Source organism: Rhinoderma darwinii, chromosome 1, assembly GCF_050947455.1.
Source record: "Rhinoderma darwinii isolate aRhiDar2 chromosome 1, aRhiDar2.hap1, whole genome shotgun sequence".
In the NCBI taxonomy this organism is placed as follows: Eukaryota; Metazoa; Chordata; class Amphibia; order Anura; family Rhinodermatidae; genus Rhinoderma; species Rhinoderma darwinii.
This window is the reverse complement of record NC_134687.1, coordinates 558135204-558156428: the sequence shown is the minus strand read 5'-3', so window position 1 is coordinate 558156428 and position 21225 is coordinate 558135204.

Genomic DNA, 21225 nt, shown 5'->3' with positions numbered 1-21225 from the left:
CTTATTGTCCTGAAGGGATTTGGCTGCCTTTCTCAATTTTATAGGCAGGTTCATTGTTTCTTTCTGTTTGTTCTGAGTGTCCAATAGATGTTGTAAATCCTTTTCGATGGCTGTTTGAAAGCGGTCCATATTTTCTGTCCTTGATGAAATAGGGTAAAATTTAGAATTGATGGTTTTAAAATTGCTTGAAGTATTAATGTGTCTTGATTGGATTTCCGTGTCCAAGCTTTCCAGACATATGATGGTCCTTGACTCTTTAAATGAGAGAGTGTTGGAATTAGATCTCTCACTTTCCAACTGATCTTCATGTAGATTGGAATCCGGGTTATCTAACATGAGGGCCGCTTCTCTGTTGTTGCGTTCTTGTGTGTTCAACTCCTCTGTAAAGAAATGTCTCTTGACTGTTAAGTTTCTGACGAACTTGTTAACATCCATTAACGTACTGAAAAGATCAAAGCTTTGGCTAGGAGCAAAATTGAGGCCAAGTGACAATACTTCTAACTGATCTTTAGTGAGAGTAGTATTTGAGAGATTGATAATATTCAAATCGGATACTGGTTCTTTCGGGAGCGGAGGTGACGGCTCTGTTCTTGATCCATGATGTTTGTGCTTGCGGCCGCCCCTCCTACCTCGTTTTTTTGATGTATATTTGGTTTTTTCAGATCCATATTTTGGTTTATATCCACCTCTCCTGTTCTCATTGTCTGAGCCTTCGTTTTCGCCCTCTGCTGAGTCAGGTTCAGTGGAACTGAAACTGACTCTATGTTGATATTCTCCGTGATATTTTCATTGTTGACGGTATTTGAGAATAGGTTTTGTTTTATTATAGATTCTCGCTCTGTTTTTCCACTCATAAACCTCATTGTTGGCATAATCACGGAGATCTCGTTGAAATTTGTTTTTTTTAATTTCTGCTATTGATTTATCCACTCTATCTATGCTTTGGGATGTACGTGCTTCTAGTGTGATGAACTCGGGTGAGCTGGAGAACAAGTCCAATTTTGTTTTGATTGTAGAGATTTCGTTCTTCAGTTCCATTAGCTTGTGTTCCTCTTGTTTTATGATTAAGCCCATTAATTTCAGGGAACAGTTTGAGAGGGTTTGGTTCCACTCTTTATTAAACTCATCCGAGTAATTGAAAGATGGAACTTTTTTGAGACGTAGTCCCCTAGGTATCATATCCTTTGTGCTATAATTCCTGAGGGTTGTTAAATCCCACCAAATCTTAGCTTCCTGTATCATCAGTTTCTCTAATGCATGGAATGAATCTTGTATTTCAAAGATTGATTCTCCTCTGCTTTCCATGCTGCCGAATACTCTGATGTGCTCCGTGCCTTTCACAATGAAACATGGCTAAAGAATTACACGTGGTTAACATGTGACCTAACATCACTGTACACAAGTATTCCCCACCACATAGCCCATGCATCGGTAAAACATCATTTAATCGTACACAGCAATTACAGTGATCAGCTCCAGACATTCATCCTAGATGTTCTGATGTTTTTAATGACCCATAATTACTTCCAGTTTGACGGCATCTTCTATCTGCAACTAAGAGGGGTCTCCATGGGAGCTAAATTTTCCCCCTCTTTAGCCAACCTAGTGATGGCCTGGTGGGAAGAAACTACAATCTTTTCCACGTCCAACCCATTTGGGGACAATATACACTGGTATGGCAGATACATAGACGATCTCTTGTTCATTTGGAAGGGGGATGTATCTGCCATACCGGACTTCGTTGGTTTCCTGAATTTTAATACATCAAACCTCAGATTCACGTCGGCTCATGATAAAAATAGCATGGTCTTCCTGGATTTGGAATTGACAGGGATAGAAAATGCAACAATACAAACCAAAACATTTAGAAAACTTACAGCTGGTAATACAATTTTGCATGCCCGTAGCAATCATGCTAAGCAAACCATCACCTCTATCCCAGTGGGGGAACTTCATAGAGCTAAACGTAATTGCAGTTCAGACATACAATTTAAAATAGAGCAGCAACAAATCCACAGTAGATTGTGTAATAGAGGATATCCACAATGGTCACTAAAAAGGGCAAGTAGCATCACCTCCAAAAAAACTAGAGATGTCCTTCTATCACAAAAGCATATAAATCCTAGGTTAGAGCCTAATAAACCAACGTTGGTTCTAGGACAAAGTAACCAATTCAATGACATAAAGAGGATTATTACAAAACGTCTACCCATGCTAATGGAGGATGACATCCTAGCAGACATCCTTAAAGAGGGGTGTAGATTTGTGGCACGCAAAGCCCCTTCTCTTGGTGGCTCCCTTTCTCCTTCTTTCTTCAGCTCGAATATATCCAAAACGACATGGTTAGAGCACAAAGGGTTTTTCAGATGCGGTAACAAACCTTGTAAAGTATGTCTGTATGCTACCCCAAGAAAAACATTTTCGGATTCAACAAATACTAATACCTTTACTATCAACAACTATATCAATTGTAATTCGGAATCTGTGATATACATTATAGAATGCACACAATGCAGTCTTAAATACATAGGATGTACAAACCGCAAGTTAAAAAACAGAATACTGGAACATTTAGGCTATATCCGGACAATAGATCAATTAATAGCTTCATATGCTATGCCATTGAAAAAATTCACACCCCCAAAAGGGGAGGAGACATCAAACATAAGACACACACAAGAGAAGCCTATTGGATATACAGACTACGAACACGTGTACCCAATGGCCTCAACCTAAGAAAATAACTAATGTTTCATTATTGAATAACACCCATAAGCACTCTGGATTCTATACATCCGCAATAACTATTTGTATTCAACCAACACATTGAAATCAGGCCAATAACACAAACATTGACCAATATCAGAATATAATAAAACCTGTAAATATATTCCTAAACATTTTCAGAGACCACAGACCATATACAAAACACCAGTAAATAATACAGGTAAATGAATCTTCTATTATGTTATATACATTACAACTGTGGCAGATTGTTTCAATGAATTTGATACTCACGTTGCCTCGTCTCCAGTCCCCCAGGGTTGACAAACCGGACACCTTGAAAATTTAAAAATAATTTAAAAAAATAATAACAAAGGAATCAACTTATTAAAAACCCTCTTATTATATGTTGTATTTCACCAAAATCTTATACATACACATTAAAAGAATTTCGGTATCATGTAATTAATACCGAACATATACTAGAAGTCATAACAAGTTCTCAGATAATTAAACATTGTGGAAACCAAGTTATAGCGCATAATATGGATCAAGCCTTTATTCCATATAAATATAAACATATAATAATTACATTACATATATTTTTCATAATAAATATAACAAAATCTGTCTTTGATAATATCTCCCATAGAAAGAGCAATTTTTTACACTCACGTTACACACACTCACAATTGTTTTTAACCAGTCAACATTTCCGGTACAAGACTACAACTAGGGACGCAATTTTCATAATGTTTACAATAAAGTTCTCTATAAATATTATAAAAATCTAATGATAATCCAGGTATATAGTTAATAATGTCCTTATAGAATTATACAATAATAGAAAATAGGGAATAAAAACTACTTACCTGAAGATCAGATGCGAAAGACTAAGTTTACCTGTTCACCTGTTCTATGAAAATTTCTGCCCGTAATACAGGAAGTGATTTGCATTCCAGGGAACTCCGAGGAGTTCCCCAGATGAACCGCAATCAACTGTTACTAAAAATAGACCGGATATAAATCGACAGACTGCGAGCGAGACACACCAGAAGCCATGACTAAGGACGCAGTCAGCGTCAGAAACGTGTAGGCACCGCTCACACTGCTTCATTATCCCTCTATTTGTACTCTGGAAATATTTTTATTTCACCGCACTTGTTTTTATCCTCTTGTCAATAAAACTTGGAAGAAGTTTCCTATTTTAACAGACCCAAAAGGACTCAGCGCTGGATCCAATCTTTGCTTTTTTCTATGCCTATACGTGTGCCGACACGGGGACCCGTGCGCGAACGATTCCATATATCTACACAAAAAGGTAAGCTGGAGGAACCCTCCTATTGTTTCTACAGGAATTTGTACCTATAATTTCATTTACTTATCCTAAATAGATCCAAAATTTTGTAGACCTACAAGCTCTGTTTTTACAGAGCTCCAAATCCCCTACTTCCCTTGACACATTCATCCAATTAAATAATAAAATTCTGTCTGCCTGCAGCTGCCACTAGAGGGAGCACTCTACTGAGAGATTTAGAAAGTTGACATTGACCTCAATATTAAATCAGTATGCAGTAAGCTCCACCTATTGGCAGAAAAAATAACTTTAGCATTTTACCTAATGTTTTTAACCGGTTAAGGACTAGGCAGTTTTACAACTAAATGACCAGAGACATTTTCACAATTTTGCAATGCGCTTATTTAGATGATTATAACTCTGCATGTGAATAAAGTTCACCTTTGAATTTTACACTCTTTTTAAAGGACAGATAGGGTTTTGTTTTAGTGGCGTTTGTCAGTATACATAATTTTTTATTTTTCTCTAAAGTGGGCAAAATTGGAACAAAATATGCAAGAATTTAGCAAATGTGTCAGTTTATGCTAGTATTTTTCACACACGCTTTGGACCCCACGGACAAAATTCATCTGCTTTCACATTCTGCCACTTCTCCCGTGCATGGGAATATCAAATATGTGTGCTTTATTCTCCATGTGGGCATGTGCCAGGGCTTGGCATAAAAGGAGGCTTTTTGGCCTTTTCGATCCAGGAATTCTGCCCTTGATTTTATAGCAGTATACTGTTTTCTTGGGGGCCTAATGCTGCTGAAACATTAGAAACACCCCATAAATGACTTCATTCACACAAGTAGACCCCACAAGGTTTTCTTCAAGGTGTTTATCATCTTTTTAGAAAGTCCAGTTTTCTTCTGAAAGTTTCTTGAATAAGATGGAAAAAAATAAAATTAGCATTTTTTTGCCAAATGCGTCAGTTTATGCTAACATTTTTCACACACAGTATAGACCACGGACAAAATTCATCTCCTTTCACATTCTTCCACTTCTCCCGTGCATGGGGATGCCAAATATGTGTGCTTTATTCACTGTGTGGGCATGTGCCATGGCTTGGCATAAAAGGAGGCTTTTTGGCCTTTTCGGTCCAGGAATTCTGCACTTGATTTTATAGCAGCATATTGTTTTCTGGGGGGCCTAATGCTGCTGAAACACCCTCGGAGTAAAATCAGGGGGAAAAGAAAAATTTTATGTAGGGCAATTATATTTTCAACTAATTATTTAAAATTCAGAACAGTGTGGTATTTTTTGAAAACATCGGTGATTGCACAGGCCTGGTTATGAGGGACATGAGGGCCAGAAATATCAGGAATCTTTGCGATGCCCGTCTTTTCTGCAGATGCTGCACTCTTTCTGGGGGTTGCTTCTAGTTGGTGTTGGGGGAATGCGAGTGATAAAATGTCTTTCAGTCATCCCGACATCCTCAGACTGGGGGCATTCTCTGTTGTCCTGAACATCAAATATGAGGCCTTGGATAATTTCCTCCTGGAAATCCAGGTATGTGTCTCTGCCTCTTTTTTTTTTAGAGAGCACAAATGAGTTGTGGATGGCCACCTGTAACAGATAAATGGACACTTTTTGTACCAGGTTTTTGTTTTTTGTTTTACTAAATAGGGCTGTAAAGCCTGGTTGCTTAAATCCACCCCCCCCCCCATGTACTTATTATATTCTGGCACGCTCACTGGTTTGTGCTTGTTCGGATGTTGCCCCTCTTTCCCTCACTGACACTCTTGCTGCGGTATGAATTGTGCTTAGCACATACACATCTTTGCGATCCCTGTACTTGACCGCCAGCAATTCCTCAGATAGATAAGCACAGGAGTCCCCCTTTACCATGAGCTTCTCCACTAATTGCTACTGAAAACCAATTTGTTTTTTTTGCGCATGGTACCACGTGCCCCCGTCCTCGCAGCATGCAAATGCCTTAACAGGGGCACACTGGAATAACAATTGTCGCAGTACAGGCGGTACCCTTTGTGAAGCAGAGGCTGCATTATCTCCCACACAATTTTGATGCTGATGGAAAGATCAGAGGGGCATCCAGGAACATTTATTGAGCGGTCCCGCCCTTCATAAATTCTGGAGGTGGTAGTATATACTGACCCACTTTCGCACAGTTTATAAATCTTAACACCATATGTTGGCCTTTTGGAAGGTAGATATTGGTGAAAGCTAAGCCTTCCATGAAAGTTGAGGAGGGATTCATCCATGCTTACATTCTGCTCAGGGGTGTAATGTTGCAGAAATAAATTATGGAGTGAATTTATCACTGGTCTTATTTTGAACCACCGATCTCGGTTTGCATCAGTACTTGGGGGGGGGGGGGCCTGTGCGATGTCGTTGAAGTGGAGGAACCTCATTATTGTTTCATAACGAGACCTGGGCATTACTGCAGAATACACTGGGGTGGCTTGGGCGGGTCTTGTTGACCAGTAAGACCTAATCGGGGGCTTTTTTTTACAATACCAATATTTAGGATGAACCCCAAATTATTTTTTAATTCTGGCAAATTGGTGGGCATCCAATCTCTGACATGTGCGGATCAAGGTTTCTGCCTTATATACTGAGCGGCATATATATTTGATTCGTGGACAATCATATTTAATACATGGAAGTAATCCATTTGGACAGAATTTGCAATATCTATGGTTATGCCAGGGGTGGCAGTAAATCCATGGATTCTAGGCCCAAAAGATGGAGCAGGTGCCCATAGGAGAGCCTGAACTGGAGGGACCAGGCTGTCCTGTGCTACAGCGCTACTAGGCCCTGCGGTTTCATGTTCTGCAGTTTCAACTGCGTCAGGAATAACGTCCCCTGAAGAGGAACCTGAAGTGACGCTATCATCGTCACTGCCTAAAACAGGTTCCAATTGTAACGCCATCTCTGATGCAGTCTCAGACTCTGACCGCAGCATGGCATATGCCTCCTCAGCGCTAAATAACTTCCTCGCTATAATGTAGCTAACAGGGTGGGTATGTGGGACTACCTACAGGAACTGTATGGAACTGTCTACAAGCGGGCTGTATGGCAGGGGGACTGTGTGCGTAGCCATACAGGGGGGTTGTGACACTATATACAGGGGGCATTGTGTGGGGAACTCTCTACAGGTGTCTTTGATTAGAGCCCTGAGACATAACTTTGCTTGGGGCCCCAGAAATGCCAAATTTGCCTCTGAGGTTTAGTACAAGGATACTTACTGCTGGGGCCCGGTATGAAAGGCTACATTCACACGAGCATGACAGATTTCCGTGTGTAAAAAACACGTGTAAATTTGGTCGTGTGCGTCGCGTTTTGCATCAGTGTGCTTTTCGTGTGGCATGTGTTTTTCACGCAGTTGCAAGCACTTTTTTTTAGTGTAATTGATGCGTGAAACACGGACAGCACACAAAGTGAGGAACAAATCAGGTGAACACTGTAGATCAAGTTCAAATACAAAGTCAGAGACGGCGAAAAACATTCCCAGGTTATTGAAAAGCTTCAATAGCTGGTACTGACGCCAGTGGACCTGAGATTCAAATAGAGCATCCAGTGTTCTGATTGGCTGGATGGCATCCATGACAGCCCCACTGAGAGTATCATAGCAGTGGCGGCTGGCAGGGAGAGACAGCGTTGGAGTGCAGTGAGGTTTGTAAGTTACAGATATTTATTTTTTTCTCATACAAAAGGAAAGGATCAAAAAACACAGTCTGCTGTGTTGATGTGCAAATATTAACAGTTTTCCAGGCATTTTGACATCTATGGCTCGCTTAGCCCTGCAACAAATGAGAATGGATTACATTGCTACAACTAATATCTATTACCATAGTGTAGTCTGTGTTTCACCAAAGTAAATAATGACCACATTAAATTTCTGTATTTAGCTACCCAGAGGAAAAGCTGCACAGAACATACTTTTTGGGTATGTTCACACACAGTGTTTTCAGATGTAATTCGGGCATTTTCGCCTCGAATTACGCCTAAAAAAACGCCCCTAATACGCCCACAAACACCTGCCCATTGCTTTCAATGGGAATTACAATGTTCTGTTCCCACGAGCCTTTATTTTTTACGCGTCGCTGTCAAAATACGGCGCGTAAAATGACATCTCGTCAAAAGAAGTGCAGGACACTTCTTGGGACGTTTTTGGAGGCGTTTTTCATTGACTCCATTGAAAAACAGCTCCAAAAACGGCCATAAAAAACACAGCGAAAAGCGCGAGTTGTTAAAAAAACGTCTGAAAATCAGGAGCTGTTTTCGCCTGAAAACAGCTCCGTAATTTCATACGTTTTTGCTCACTGCGTGTGAACATACCCTCAGCCTTTTGTGCTCAATGGCAATGTGCTTTTTAGCTTTTCTCCCTTAGGACAGGGTTGTGATCTGTAACTAAAAATTAGCTGCAGTGTCTAAAGATAATCCCAAGTATTCTGAAATGCACCACGCTGTAGAAAAAAAAGCACAAAAGTCATGCGGAAAGTGTTCTGCGGTGCGTTTTTCAATTCTGCAGCATGTCAATTTAGGGTATGTTCGCACGCTTAGCCAAAAATGTCTGAAAATGCGGAGCTGATTTCAAGGGATAACAGCTCCTGATTTTCAGACGTTTATTAAGCCAGGCGTTTTTCGCAGCGTTTTTTACGGCCGTTTTTGGAGCTGTTTTTAATATGAAAAATGACTCCAAATACGTCCCAAGAAGTTTTTGCACTTCTTTTTCGTGGCCGTTTTTTTTATGCGGCCGTTTTACAAAACGGCTGCATAAAAAAAACGGTCCATCGGAACAAAACGCTGTTTTTCCCATTGAAATCAATGGGCAGATGTTTAGAGGCGTTCTTTTTCCGATTTTCAGCCAGTTTTTCGGGCGTTTACGGCCCAAAAAACAGCCAAAAATAGGCCGTGTGAACATACCCTGATGCTGCAAGTTCTGTGCAGAGATGCTGCGTGTTTGGCCCATAGACTTCAATGGCGAGCAGAAATTCTGCAAAAGATTTAGGTTGTTGTGGTTTTTACAGCGTCTACGCAGTGGAAAATCAGTAAAAGCCACTGGAAATCCACAGGTGCACATATACTTTGCTATAACCAATGTTTAACACTAAATCCGCAGGTAAAACCGCTGCAGAAATAACGCAGCGTTTCCACAGCAATATTAGCAGGAAAAACGCACTATTTGGTGCGGACTTCTGTGACAGATTTACCAGCACTTTTCTAGAGATTCTGCTGTAGATTTTGTGTTGCAGAAAACACACGCGCCTCGCACGGACCTATGTTAGCCTATGGGGCCGCGCAGACAGTCTGTGAGTTTCATGCAGCGTGTGTCCGCTGCGTGAAACGCACGACATGTCCTATATTTCTGCGCTGTTCGTGCTTCACGCACCCATTGAAGTCAATGGGTGCGTGAAAATCACGTGCACCACACGGAAGAACTTCCGTGGGACGCGCGTGATTCGCGCAACAGCAGTAAGAAGTATGATTGAAAACAGAAAAGCACCACGTGCTTTTCTGTTTACAAACATACAAACAGAGTGTCATAATGATGGCGGCTGCGCGAAAATCACGCAGCCGCGCATCATGTGGTGATGACACACGGAGCTGTTAAGTGCCTTTTGCGCGCGTAAAACGCTGCATTTTTTGTGTGCGAAAAACGCACACGCTCATGTAAATCCTCCCTAAGACCCACAGTCTGTTTGGACTTTGTGCCTGTATTACTTTCTACGAAATATAATTCCTAAAAGGGCATATAGCCTCACTAGTGACCCAATCCTTTTATAAAAGAGCATAAAAACTGCCATTATTATTATACACTATAAAATAAAATAATGTTCGGGTCCAACAATGTAAATTCAAAACTACATCAAGCCTCCAGTATTATTAATGTACTTCCCTAGGTAGCAGTGTCCCAGTGTGATGCTGGATATTGTACATGTAAGTTAAAATGAGATCAATACATGCCTTTTATATAGAAACATGCATTGTCTTTAATGCCACTATACTCATTTCCGAATATTAAGTCTTTGAATCGTAGACCAGAGTAGCTCTATGTTAACTGTAATTATGGTCATTTATTCAACAGAAAAATGATAGACCTTACATTGTCCGTTCAGCAGTGTAGAACTATCCCTGTGATATTAGAATTAATATGGGCCCTAATCATGCACAGTTTGATCCCTATGATATAGAGGTAATTTGGGTGCAATCACACAACATATCATTGTGACTTTGTCAGCCTCCACTTATTCCACAAATTACTACTTTTCAAAAAGTCAAGTGCTTATTATTTCTACTGTTATTCAAATTGAATCCACCGCTCCCCACTGCGCCGCTGAACAGTCGGGCTCATTCATCCAGCCATGTACAATACAAAAACATATGGTGGCACTGAATAAGGACACTAGACAATGATGCTTGATAACTTTTCAGGCAAAGCCTCTATAAAAATGTCATCGTCACTGTGCTGTAAGCTCGGGGACAATCCTCATCATTATTATGTGTTTACCTTACATTTACTACTACTCTGGTTCACCTTTTATTCTGAACTTGAATAAATTCATACAAATACAGCTATTCATTTTTTTCACCATAGGAAAGACGCTGCAAATTCTACAGAATATGAACAGTTTGAATGTAAAGTTCCACCTTTTGAGCTATAGTAAAGAAAATATTATGGGATTACATTAGTATTACCTAGAAGTATATATTCTATATTGTCACTAGAAACATCTGAGGCTTTGTCTACACTAGTGTCATGGCTTCCCTTTATAACGGAGCAATGACACCTGCGAATAATCCGTTTCCAAATGGATAGAGGTGAATGCTAACTGACCTTATTTACTTTGATTGTCCATTCAGGTGCCTTGAGAACCGCATAAAAAAACGCATCTGAAAAATGCATTTTTACCGCAATTTGGTGCATTTTTTGATGCAGTTGTGTGTGGTTTTCAGATGCGCTTTTTCTATGCAGTTCTAACCGCACCTCCACTGCAACGTGTGAATGAACCATAATTGGGTCCATCAGGTTTTAAGCAAGGCTCCAGTATTTTGACAGTAAGGCCTTGTTCACACAGTGCAGATTTGAAGAAACGATTCCAGCCGAAAATCTGCACCACAATTTAGTGCGGTCTTTCAGACGGAATTCGCTGTGGGTTCCAGGTCGGAAACGCAGTATTATTTTCCGCAGCATATCCAATCTTGTGTGCCCATATCCTTACTGAGCAAAATATGCCAGGATCCTGTAGCAAATTATGCCAAAAAAAGATGGAGTACCTGTCATGCACCAATTATTATTATTATTTTTTTATCAAATTTTTTTTTATTGAACAAGAAGTACATAAAGACATCAAAACATTTTACCACAATAAGACAAGGCAGTATTCAACCAACTCGTTTTGCAGTCGTTATTTCAGTAGTGATGAATATAACATGTTGACATAAGAATGCATGACATGTACATAACAGGGAGCCGTATACTTCCCATTAATAGGATAAAAGCATAAGCTTCATTACATTGCCTGAAAAATATACAATTTAAGTTGTTCTTCTAGTCATAACTCAATCCACCACCACTGTCAACATTGTATGACATAATCAAGTCAATGGAGTCTAGCTACCTATAATAAGTACTTTTAACAAAACCAAAAGAGATAAACATTTACTCATAATATCCTGAGCAAAAACATATAAGGAAAAATTAAAAAAAAGAGGGAGGGGGAGGGGGGGGATACCCTATCATGAAAAGAAAAAATAAATCTAAGATGTATTTCTAGTTAATTCATCCCTATGTTGAATCCAAGGAGACTACATCTTTAAATACTAGTCATATGTACCTTCAACCCTATTTGTCAATTCTTCCATGCAACAAATTTGATTCGCCTAATCAACCCATTGGCTCGCTGTAGGTGGCGTAATTTGCAACCAGTGCAAAGGTATTAATGTTTTTGCTGCTGCCAATTAATCTGTGTATAAATATTTTTTGGACAGGACCATGTTGGGGGAGGGAAGTGCTAAAGCTATGACCTCCAGGGACAACTTGATAGATGTATCACAAACTAAATTTATATAAATCTCAATCTGTGTCCAGAAGGTTTTAATCAGTGGGCAATGCCACCAAATGTGAGAAAACGATCCCACATGAGACTTGCATCTCCAGCAAAAATCAGTTTCCGCTAAACCCATGCAATAATCATGCACCAACTTTATGTGTTTTAGATACTTTTTGCACCTACCTCAACAGTCACTCAATCTGAAACATCAGCAGATTGATTTTAATTGGATTTCTCCTTTAGTTATATAAGTGTGGATTGCTCTAGAGTCTATACAATACTTTACCCTGACCACTATTTTCAAGTGCAACTGGGAAGAAATTATTTTGATTTCTTAGATTTCTAATCTAAAAAAAACATCACTTTTGGCACAGAGTTGGCGCTTTCAGTTCACCCTTTCTATTTTAAGAACTTTGTAGGATGCTAAATCTACATTATTCACTGGGAATAATAATTAATGACTAACAATGTGCGAGAGTCCTAATTGTAATTATCTGGTATTGTTTTATTGTACCACAGACTTTAAGTGGATATTGGCTTTATTTATAAATTAGCGGTAATTCTCACTGAATTGCAGCTATGTTTTAGATGCTAAATTAAGAACTAGTAAATGAGAATAACATTTGAGACACAAATTAAGTCACTGTAATTATGGTGGTTGCCATGGCACAAGTTTCTAACTGTTTGAGAAAAAGTCCCATTGCTCCACTGCAGTAAAGTATTATTCAAGCCGGGTAACGTACTTCATATGACCTGCAAAGAAAAGTGGGGAAGGGAAGTGATAACTGCACTGGGCACATTTGTAGCTCTGAAAAATGTCTGTCGCTTAATACATGACTGCATTTGCTACTTTCAATGCCATATTTTGAGTAAGTGGTCAGGTTATAAATGCTCTATACCCTGAAAATGTGTAGTGTTGGCCATACACATAAAGCTGTCTGTCGAACACTCATTCAGACAACAGCTATTTCCCCCGATTCCCCCATTAGCATGCGTTTTCAGATCAATCGAGCCTGCATCAGGGGCGTAGCTAAAGGCTCATGGGCCTCGATGCAAAGGTTCTTCTTGGCCCCCCACCCAAACTTCTCATGGCTGACGGCCCGCAGCTTTCAGCTGCATCGCTGGGTCTCCTAAGTGACCCAAAGATGCAGCACTAGCAGCCAGGGGCGTCACTAAGGTCTTGAAACGCCAGGGGAAATAGCCCCAACACATATACCCCCCCCAAAAAATGTGTGTGCGTGTATGTATTTGTGTGTATAGGAGACAGCATATCTATAGCACTATGACCCTATAGCTATGGATAGGATTATGTCACGGTCACAGGGTGTGTGGACCCACTAGGCCGCTCCGCCGTAGCGGAAAGGCAGCTGACCAGGTCTCAGTCTATACAAAAGTCTATAGCAGTTCGTAACACTCGGGTACCTGAACTAGTCCAATACTAGTAGGCACAGGAACAGGAACACAGCACGGGATACAGGAACAGGTAACAGGGCACGTGTAACAACTGGAACGGGAAACACTTAAGGGACCATTTGCAAGACAGATTTGGGATAAACTAACAACGCTCAGGCAAGGATCATAAGGGCTGGAGCCCTCTTATAGACCAGGAAATCATGTGGCGTCTCCTAGGAAGGAGATGGGGACCAGCGCTCACAGATCCATGGCTGCAGGCTTTGGGAGGTGAGTGAACCCGACGGCTCGTGGCCATGGACGCTACAGATTAGATACAGTGGCTTAGCAGACTTTATCACACATAATGGGATTAGATACACTAGCTCAGCAGACAGTATCACACATGATGGGATTAGATACACTAGCTCAGCAGACAGTATCACACATGATAGGATTAGATATAAGGCCCAGCAGATAGTATCACACATGATAGGATTAAATACAGTGGCTCAGCAGACAGTATCACACATGATAGGATTAGATATAGGGCCCAGCTCGCTGACATTGCGGCTCTAGCGCTGGACCCAGGAAAGGTAAGAATAATAATTGTTTTGCTTTTTTATTTGTTACTAATTCTTTTTGTGTGTTTGTGTTTTTTTTACAGGTTTAGTCGTTGGACTACATCGGATTCGAGGACTACTTCGATAACGGCATTTTTTTTATTCACAATAAAATGGATAACGAGGGTTGTGTGTTGAATTTTTATTTCAATAAAATATTTTTTCTATGTCTTTGTATTTTTCTAAACTTTATTATTACCACCTTTTTAATAGCTGCTGGCTGATTGACAACGTCCATTACTAAGGTGGGGCTTAATGTTAGACATGAAGAGGCTAATACTAACCCCCATTAATACCCCGGTACCCATCGCCACCAGGGGTGCCAGGAAGAGCCGGGTACGATCTAGTACCTACCATCTGTAGTGATGGAGGGGTACTGGCGTGGCCGCAGGTTAGTATTATTAGGCTGGGAAAGCGCAAAAACAGTGGCGTTTCCCACCCTGTTAATGCCAGCCTGCTGCTGCTGTGTTGTATCTGGCTGGTTATAAAAATGGTAGAACCCCACATTGTACTTTCCAATTATTTATCTATCTATATATTTTTTCTTAAAAAATTACATGGGGTCTCCCGCAATTCTCATAAGCAGCAAGATACAACACAGCAGCCGCAGCCTAGCATTACCAGGGTTGGAAGGGCCACTGTGTTTGGCTTTTCCTAGCCTAATAATACCAGCCTGCGGCCGCCCTGGTGCCCGGCCGTCACTAGAGATGGTCGGGTACTGGATTGCACCCGGCTCTTCCCGGCACCCCTGGTGGTGGTGGGTACCGGGGTAATAATGGGGGTTAGTGTTAGCCTTTTCACTGGCTAACACTAAGCCCTGCCTTAGTAATGGATGCTGTCAATCAGCCAGCAGCTATTAATAAGGCGGTAGCAATAAAGTTTAAAAAATATACAGACATAAAAAATAGGTTTATTGAAAAAAAAAAAACACAGACAACCCTTATTAACCATTTTATTGATCATAAAAAAAGCTGTCATCGAAGTAGTTCTCGAATCCAACGAAGTCCAACGACCAAACTTGTAAAAAAACACAAACACAAAAAAGAACATTAGTAAGGGCCTGTTCACATCACCGCTGCCCTTCCGTTGAGGGGTTCTGTCGGAGGTTTCCATCGGGTATCCCCTCAACGGAAAGGCAAACTGAAACCTCAGCTTCCGTTTCCCTCACCGTTGATCTCAATGGTGACGGAAACGTTGCTAAAGGTTTCCGAGTGCCACCGTTGTGACAGGGTACCGTTGTTTTGACGGAATCAATAGCGCAGTCGATTGTGACAAACGGAAACCTTTAGCAACGTTTCCGTCCCCATGGATATCAATGGTGAGGGAAATGGAAGCTGAGGTTTCAGTTTGCCTTTCCGTTGAGGGGTTACCCGACGGAAACCTCAGACAGAACCCCTCAACGGAAGGGCAACAGTGATGTGAACACAGCCTAACACATATGATTGGCTTAGATATAGGGCCCATGTGCATGTGTGGTACTGTTTGTTGGACCCTGTGTCTAAGCCTACCACAAGGTAGGATTAGATACAGGGTCCAGCAGACAGTAATCTTATACAGTATAAGATTACTGACTGCTGAGGCTCTGTATCTAAACCTACCACATGGTAGGCTTAAAAGGGGTTGTCCAGTCCCTAAACATTGACCTATTCTCAATAGATGATGGGTCGGGGTCCGGCTCGTACAAGTGCTGCTTCCCCTTCATTTCCCTTACTTGCTCTCACTGTAAACCGCTGACACGTCCGTGTCGGCGATTCACAGTGTGAGAAAGTGACCGGAATGAAGGGGAAGTTGCGCTCGCACGAGGGCTGCACCCCCTTCAAACAGCTGATTGGCAGGCGTCCTGGGAATCGTACCCCGACCTATCAGCTCCAGCAGACAGTGGTATTAAACTTACCCTTTAGATCAAAAGGAAAGAGCGCCGATAGTAAATTAAATGTGCTTTTTTACATGAGCGTTTTTAAAAAACACTTTGGGGAAAAAAGAAGGGTCAAGTCTACTCTTTGGCACGTAAATGTTCTCGTAGTCAATGGTAGTCAAAAAACCCACAAAAAATGCGTCAAAAAATGCTTGATTAAGCATTCTATTTACATCAATGGGAAAGCGAGCCGTTAGTACATATAACGCACTTTTTTACGCAAGCATTTTTTTAAAACGCTTTGCGTAAAAAAGAAGTGTAGGGTTAATACTTTGGTGTGTAAAATGTGCCAAATGTTCCCATAGTTAAAGGGAGTCCTAATTATGCTCTAAAAAAAACGTGCAAAAAGCGCACATGAAATAAAACACACGAAAAACACTTGACACAACTGCATTTTAAAAAGCGCTTCACAAGATACACTACTGTATTTGACACGTTTACACATAGTTTTTTGGAGCGCTGTGTGAACATGCCCTAAGGGAATTATTTTTCATTGGCCTCTAGTTTCTATTGCGGCTCAGGGGAGAAGACAGAAGTCTACTGTAGGTGAGTATACATTTTATTTACACTACCGTTCAAATGTTTAGGGTCACTTAGAAATTTCCTTATTTTTGAAAGAAAAGCAGTTTTTTTCAATGAAGATAACATTAAATTAATCAGAAATACACTCTATACATTGTTAATGTGCTAAATGACTATTCTAGCTGCAAACTTCTGGTTTTTAATGCAATATCTACATAGGTGTATTGGGGCCCATTTCCAGCAACCATCACTCCAGTGTTCTAATGGTACATTGTGCTTGCTAACTGTGTTAGAAGGCTAATGTATGATTAGAAAACACTTGAAAACCCTTGTGCAATTATGTTAGCACCGCTGTAAACAGTTTTGCTGTTTAGAGGAGCTATAAAACTGACCTTCCTTTGAGCTAGTTGAGAATCTGGAGCATTACATTTGTGGGTTCGATTAAACTCTCAAAATGGCTAGAAAAAGAGAGCTTTCATGTGAAACTCGACAGTCTATTCTTGTTCTTAGAAATGAAGGCTATTCCATGCGAGAAATTGCCAAGAAACTGAAGATTTCCTACAACGGTGTGTGTAGTCCTCCCTTCAGAGGACAGCACAAACAGGCTCTAACCAGAGTAGAAAGAGAAGTGGGAGGCCCCACTGCACAACTGAGCAACAAGACAAGTACATTAGAGTCTCTAGTTTGAGAAATACACGCCTCACAGGTCCACAACTGGCAGCTTCATTAAAAAGTACCCGCAAAACGCCAGTGTCAATGTCTACAGTGAAGAGGCGACTCTGGGATGCTGGCCTTCAGGGCAGAGTGGCAAAGAAAAAGCCATATCTGAGACTGGCTAATAAAAGGAAAAGATTAATATGGGCAAAAGCACACAGACATTGGACAGAGGAAGATTGGAAAAAGGTGGTATGGTCAGACGAATCGAAGTTTGAGGTGTTTGGATCACACAGAAGAACATTTGTGAGACGCAGAACAACTGAAAAGATGCTGGAAGAGTGCCTGACGCCATCTGTCAAGCATGGTGGAGGTAATGTGATGGTCTGGGGTTGCTTTGGTGCTGGTAAAGTGGGAGATTTGTACAAGGTAAAAGGGATTTTGAATAAGGAAGGCTATCACTCCATTTTGCAACGCCATGCCATACCCTGTGGACAGAGCTTGATTGGACCCAATTTCATCCTACAACAGGACAATGACCCAAAGCACACCTCCAAATTATGCAAGAACTATTTAGGGAAGAAGCAGGCAGCTGGTGTTCTATTTGTAATGGAGTGGCCAGCGCAGTCACCAGATCTCAACCCCATAGAGCTGTTGTGGGAGCAGCTTGACCGTATGGTACGCAAGAAGTGCCCATCAAGCCAATCCAACTTGTGGGAGGGGCTTATGGAAGCATGGGGTGAAATTTCTCCCGATTACCTCAGCAAATTAACAGCTAGAATGCCAAAGGTCTGCAATGCTGTAATTGCTGCAAATGGAGCATTCTTTGACAAAGCAAAGTTTGAAGGAGAAAAATATTATTTCAAATAAAAATCATTATTTCTAACCTTGTCAGTGTCTTGACTATATTTTCTAGTCACTTTGCAACTCATTTGATAAATATAAGGCTGGATTCACATGAACGTGGCGTTTTTGCGCGCGTGAAAAACGCAGCGTTTTGGTTGCGTGGTAGTTGCGTGTGGCATCCGTTAGGGCTGCGTGATTGCGTATTTTACGCGCGTATGGCATGCGTTTTTTACGCACGTCAAAACAACGGAGGGTGGAGTAATGGAGAGGGCAGCCTACAAAAAGACACCTTCTCCAACACCTGCTTGATGTGAGCACATGTTCGCATCGAGTTTGCACCTTGCAAACTACTTTTGGCCGTGTTGGGTGTTTTTTGGGGTTTTTCCAGGTTAAAAAGCTACACTATGCCCTTGACTCCGCTGGGCCGTGTGCTGATATCATGGATGGTTTCTCTGAGATTTGGTGAGCGCCGACCCATGCTTCAGGAGTGAACCCGGAGAAGAGGGAGGATTTGGGTTCATCCACTTGTGGCCCAGTGCACATCCAAAGGCCATTTTCATACTCTATATGATGACCTTCGCAGCCACCCCGAGAAATTTCGGACGTTTTGCCGCATGTCTGTGTCGACTTTTGATATTCTGTTGGACCTAATTCGCACAGGAATGACCTACCAGGACACAAATATGCGGCGCTGCATTTCCCCCGAGGAGCGACTCCTTGTGACGTTGAGGTATGTGTGTTTTAAACAATTGCAGCTTACAGGATGGTGTGTGGTTGTCATGTCCTACATCACGTTTATTTGTGTGTTGTGTTTTTGCATCTCGCCCATGTAGATTTCTAGCTACCGGAAACAGCTATCATTCGTTACATTTCGAATTCCTTCTTGGAGTGAGCACAATTTCGGGCATTGTGACAGGCACCTGTGTTGTGTTGTGGCTGCAATTGAAGGCCACAGTGATGCCTCAGCCCACGACAGACCACTGGCTTTCGATTTCTGCCGACTTTATCACCACCACCCAATTTCCAAATTGTATTGGTGCCCTAGACGGGAAGCATATTCGGGTCAAGAAGCCCCCCCACTCAGGATCCCGATTCTATAACTACAAACAATTTTTTTCCATCGTCTTGTTGGCCTTGTCCGACAGCAATTATTGTTTTACCATTGTACATATAGGGTCCTATGGAAGCTCAGCTGATGCCCGCATCTTTCGTTCATCCAGGATGGGCCATCGTCTGATGTGCAATCTACTTTCTGTGCCGGCGCCGAACAACCTGCCAGGCTTGCGAGGACCACCAGTCCCTTATGTGATCGTGGCAGATGAGGGTTTTGGACTCGCAAGTCAAGTCATGCGCCCATTTGCTCGAAGAGGCTTGGATGACCGCCGGCGCATATTCAATTACCGGCTTAGCAGAGCACGCCCATGTGTGGAATGTGCATTTGGCATAATGTCCTCCAAATGGCGTGTTTTTCTCACCACCATGCAACTGACGCCGCAAAATGTCACCCGTGTCATACAAGCGTGTGTCGTGCTTCATAATTTTTGTCGCATACATGATGCAGGTTGTGATGCCGTATATATTCGGCAAAATGTTTCCACATCAACCATTCCACAGCAAATTCCACTTGGAAGGGCTCAAACATCTGGGATTCGAGTACGCGACATATTTGCACAATATTTTGACAGCCCAGATTGAGCTGTGGCATGGCAGGAGGATGTTCTGTGAGGGCTGTCCTAGTGTAGATTAGTGGCCCACTGTAGCATTTGTAAGTAAAATTTGTTGTTATTTGGGGAGGGGATATTTTGATTAGGGACTCGCAAGACATGAGGACCCTTGACGTGGGTTGCGAGCTTATATCTTTGGTGGTTTTTCGTTTTAGTTTGAATGTCCTCTAGACAAAATAGCTTGGGAGGCAGATTGGCTTAGCACATGTTCACTAATCCCAAGGCAAAATACATTTGTTCGACATTTCTCACACCACTGCAATGCAGGCGAGCACAATATGAGGAATGGAGGAAAACCACCAAAGATACACTAATACCTCAATCATGGCATGCTACAATCTTGCTCCATCGGCATAATGTTTGCACATTACCTAAAAGAATCTTTGGGGGAACCTGGGTTCCACCACATAGATGGAGGCAAACACATCAAATCTTACTTGCAAACAGAAAAACAATTTAATCTGTAATTTCGAACGGTAACTTTTAACAGAAACCAGCAGGCATCCAAAAATAGAAAACGCACCAACATGATGCTACATTAACAAACTGGGACTTCGATGTTTACATCACCACATCGAGCCAGCCGTAATCGGCCTACACACATCTATAAATCATGATACCTCTGTGATGGCGACTGATGGCTCTGCATTTCAGCACCACTATACTGTCCCTGGGCCTGCTGAGGATGTTCCTCAACAGCATAGTGGTGCTGATACAGAGGGTTGAACCCTGCCGGGGGGCCCTGGCCATAGAGAGTCTGGGGTCTGATGTAGGGGGCGAAAGGGCGCTCCCGAGGCACCACATGACCAGGTGACATAATACTCACCATCGGCCATTGGTACTGTGGCCGTGGAAACGTGTGTGCAGGCTGGGAAGGGAGAGGTGCAGTAGAGGGCACCAAATCCTCAGGCATTCCACGCCATTGCTCTATTACCTGGAAGCACTGGCGTGGATTCTTAGGAGGAGTGGCAGAGTCAATTATAGCAAGGATGGCCCCTTGGACGCGTGCCATCCGGTAGTCCGGGACTCGCCGGAGTAGCGGCGCTATGGTACGGCCAAAAGCGTCACATCCATCCTCCTCCGAACAGCGCCGAAGGTACTCCAGGACTCTCGAGTCCACGTTGGCACCTGCTGTGCCAACCTGGGTGCGCCGGCATCTGGCTGGTGGCGTCCGGGGATTGTCCACGTCCCGTGGCAGCTGGGGTTGGCTGCTTAACTGGGTGGCTGCTTGTGTTTGCGTGAGCTCGGGGGTCAAGGGCAGCACGGGATGTTGTTCCGTGACCAGCTGCGACTCCACATGGCCAGCCTCCTCCTCGGTGTCATTGAGATTATCACTGCATCTGCCAGAAACATTTTGCGTTACTCCTTTTAACATGTCCACAAGGGCCAAACTGCTTTTTAGGCCGATTATACAGTGAACACACACATGTCATCAAGGTACAGTCAGTACTTACGGCCGCATCTCCATAATG